Here is a 4,463-nt window from a genome sequence, read left to right on the forward strand (position 1 = left end):
AGGTGGCGGCGAAATGTCCGGCGGCGAATCGGTCGCGGTGAAAAGTCCAGCGGCGAATCGGTTGCGGCGAAACGGCCCGCGGCGAAATGTCTGGCGGCGAAAAAGTCCGCGGCGAAACGGTACGGCGGCGAAACGGTCCGCGGCGAAACGGTGCGGCGGCGAAACGGTCTGCGGCGAAACGGTCGCGGCGAAACGGTCGCGGCGAATCGGTCGCGGCGAAATGTCCGGGTTCGCGACAGCAACACCGACTCTTTGTCAACGACAACCGTACCGGTCGTCGATTTTTGATCGACTCCGGCGCGGAAATGTCGGTGTTGCCGCGACCCCCAAACTTTCGGCAAATCAACGGCTACACATCGAGCAACGAAATAAGACTCGTAGCCGCAAACGGCTCACAAATCAAAACCTACGGGCCAAAACAACTACATCTCGATCTCGGTTTCAAATGACTGTTCGCTTGGACGTTCGAAATGGCCGACGTTTCTCGACCTATTATCGGAGCCGATTTCCTGCATTAACTACGGTTTGCTCATCGACATACGCCGAAATCGCCTTGTCGACCTCTCGATAAATAGTTCGGTAAAAATCACGCCCGCTACCGTTTCGCCCCGTAACGCGATTTGTGCCGTCGCCCGACCATCGAAGTGGACCGAAATACTTCTCGACTATCCTGAAGTCACGATTTATTATATTACACTGTATTAGTGTATTAGTTGTATTACCGTGACAATAGTCAATAGATAAAATGGATACGGACACTTGTGCTTGTGGAAAAAACATAACAAATTTAAATAAGCACAACAAACAATTGCATATAAATACTTGTAAAAAAAGAAAATTGTCGAGCACAAATTTAAAAATTAACAAATATTTCAAGACTAATAGTGCTTGTTCTTCGACACCCAGCTCACATCCAGGTATTAATATATAATTTAAAATAGAATAGTTTATTTAAAGTACTTTAGGTGTTTAATTTTAAGTATTAATTTGTTTTTGTAGTTGATACTGTTGATAGTAAAAAAGAAAAAGATAGCGTTACAAGAGGTGTTTCATTTAACGATGATATTGAAAATGTAGTATATTGTGACAATAATGAAGCATCTTGTTCCTCTACACCCAGTTCTCATCCAGGTATTAATATTTAATTTAAAATAGAATAATTAATTTTGTATACTGTAAGTGTTAATTTGTTCTTGTAGTTGATACTGTTGATAATACAAAAGAAAAATATAGTGTTACTAGAGGTGTTTCATTCAACGAGGATAATGAAAATCTATCTATATTATGTGGAGTTAGTTAGTTTTAGATTCTAAATATAATTATACTGGAAAATAATTAATAAGGAATATAATATAAATGTTGCAGATCAATTAACACTTTCTAATGATCCCAGTACATTTTGTATGCTGACCAATTTGCCTCACGATATGATAGAGTTTTTAATACAAAAAGGCCCAATGCAACCTTCAAGAGAGGATTTGCCACAAAGTAAATTTCCTCCTAATAAACAAAATCGTAGTTTTCAAACCAATTGGTATTGGAAAATAATGCCTGGGAATAAACATGTCCGAAGAGACTGGTTAAGCTATTCCATTGTTAATGACAAAATATACTGTCATTCATGTATTGTTTTTGGAAGAAATGTCAAAAAAGCGTGGGTTAAAGATGGATTTTCTGCTTGGCATAAAGCCATAGAATGTATGACCCTTCACGAAATTTCAGAAGCTCAAGTGAGTGCAGCATTGAAATTAAAATTGAGACAAACTGCTCTTCCAATAATTCCATTAATGAGAGAAAATGAACTGCAGAATAAAATGTACAATCGTGAGATTGTTAAAGCTTTAATTGATGTCTCACTATTTTTAGCACAAAACTGTGTAGCATTTCGAGGACATCGTGAGAGCTGGTCAAATATTGGTAACCAAGGAAATTTTTTAGAGCTTACAAAGATAATATCAAAATATTCCTCACCTCTTGCTTCATATTTAGAATCTTTAAAAAATTCAGTAAAGAAACCAGAAATAAATTTTACATCAAAACTTCGTCAGAATCAGATTATAAATTCTATATCTACATCTATAAAAGCCAGAATCAAAGAAGAATTAAAAGATGCCAAATTTTTTAGTGTTTCTATGGACTCTACTTTTGACTTATCTCGAAAAGAGCAAATTTCTTTTATTGTTCGCTATGTCACAGAGTATGGAAATGTAAGTGAACGTCTTTTGGCACTCCACGACTCACCCATAACTACTGGTGAACAAATGTTTAAGATATTTGAATTAATTTGTAAAGAATTAAACTTAGATTGGATAAATTATTTAGTTGGCCAATCATATGACGGTGCTCAAAACATGAGAGGCCAATATAATGGACTGCAAACATTAATTAAAGAAAAATGTCCCACAGCAATTTTTGTTTGGTGCTGTGCCCATAGGTTAAACCTAATAGTTTCAAAATTAGTAAGTTGTAGTTTAGATCCAGTTGACCTTTTTGGAAATTTAGAAACTTTGTATACTTTCATTTGCGGTAGCAAAAAAAAAGTCGCCTATTATGAAGCCATGCAAAAAAATTGTTCTTCGAATAAACAAGGTCGTCGATTAAAAAGAGTATCTACAACACTGTGGATGTCTCACAATTATGCACTAGAAGCAGTTCTAGAAACATTTGAACCTATTATTGACACTTTGCAACACATCAGAGACACTGAAGGGCGTGATGATCATACTGTAGGACATATGGCAGGGTGTTTAATGGACTACTTACTTTCAAAGCGATTTGTTATGTCTGCTATTTTTTTTCAAAAATTATTTAATATTTTGGCTCCACTTAATACATTACTTCAAAGTAAAGATTTAGATCTATTAGCTGCGGTTAATGAAATCGATGAAGCACAAAAAAAGTTAACTCAAGTAAGACAAAATGATAAAATATATGATAACTTAATTCTTGAGGTTGATCATTTTATCAAAGAAATTAATCAGTTCATTTTTTCTGAACATAAAATCAATCGCATCCGAAAAAAAAAAGAAAATGTCTGGAGAGATGTCTAATGATGAACCAATTACATTAATAAATTCAAATGTGACACATACTTTAAATGCTTGGATGTAACAATTACTTTTTTAATAATTATTTCAATGCTCAGGAAATTGGAATATATAAAGATTTGCCACTTTTTTCAAAAAAAAGAATATTTGAAATAAAAAAGGCGGGTAAGTCGTGGATGTCGCTCTGCTGTACAGTAGGTTACAAGTGGGTTACTGTAATGGATGGAATTAAATTTGAATCCAATGATATTATATCATTGTATACGAAAAACGATTCTGAACGGAGATGATTTGTCAGTCTAGGATATATTATTTTTAAAGAAAAACTTATGGAGAACCTTGTACCAAATTTTAAAAACTTAGTTATAAAAGAAAAAATTTTTACGATTTTTCAACCACTAAATTACTTGCAAATTTTCGCAATTTTGACATATTTCGTATAAATTTGAACTTTAAATGCTTATAAATAAAAATTGTGACAATGTATTCCTTTTATTTTGCAACTGCTATTGTAAAAATATGTTAGGAGCCTTGTATTAAATTTCCAAATCTTAGAATTAAAAAGAAAAACTTTTATGAATTTCTGTCTAAGATAATTTGAACATTGCCGTAATTTTTACGTATTTAGTCAAAATTTGAACTTTAAATGCTTATAAAAAAAAAATCGTGACTATATATTTCTTTTATTTTTCAATTGCTATTGTAAAAATATATTATGAGCCTTGTATTAAATTTTGAAATCTTAGATATAAAAGGAAAATTTTTTATGAATTTCTAGCATAAAATAATTTACGAATTTTCGTGATTTTTACATAATATGTTGTCAAAATTTGAACTTTAAATGCTTATAAATAAAAATTGTGCCTATGTATTTTTATAATTTTTGAATGGGAGTTAGAACAACATATGTGGACCCTTCTATTAAATTTTCAAGTATTTTGTCCCAGCTAATTTTTTTTTATCAACATTTATAAAAAAAAAATCAAAAAAAATCGATTATTTCAATTGCCTATAAATAGATTAAAAATTAGTGAAATATTTTGAAAATAAAACTATATAAAGAAAATGTCAATTTAAACAACTGGTAAAATTTTCAAGTGTCTACGACTCATACTTTTTGAATAATAACAAATATCAAAAATCGTTTGAGGCTAAACCGTTATTTAATGCGGTTTTGTAAAAATTTAAATTTCAAACACTCCTAAAAATTTTTTGTCTTAGTCCGGTTGAGTTTTTTTTACAGATATTTAAAGAAAAACTTATGGAGAACCTTGTACCAAATTTTAAAAGCTTAGTTATAAAAGAAAAAAAATTTTACGATTTTTCAACCACAAAATTACTTGCAAATTTTCGCAATTTTGACATATTTCGTATAAATTTAAACTTTAAGCACTTATAAAAAAAAATTGTGACTAA

Source organism: Acyrthosiphon pisum, chromosome X (genome assembly GCF_005508785.2).
Source record: "Acyrthosiphon pisum isolate AL4f chromosome X, pea_aphid_22Mar2018_4r6ur, whole genome shotgun sequence".
Classification (NCBI taxonomy): Eukaryota; Metazoa; Arthropoda; class Insecta; order Hemiptera; family Aphididae; genus Acyrthosiphon; species Acyrthosiphon pisum.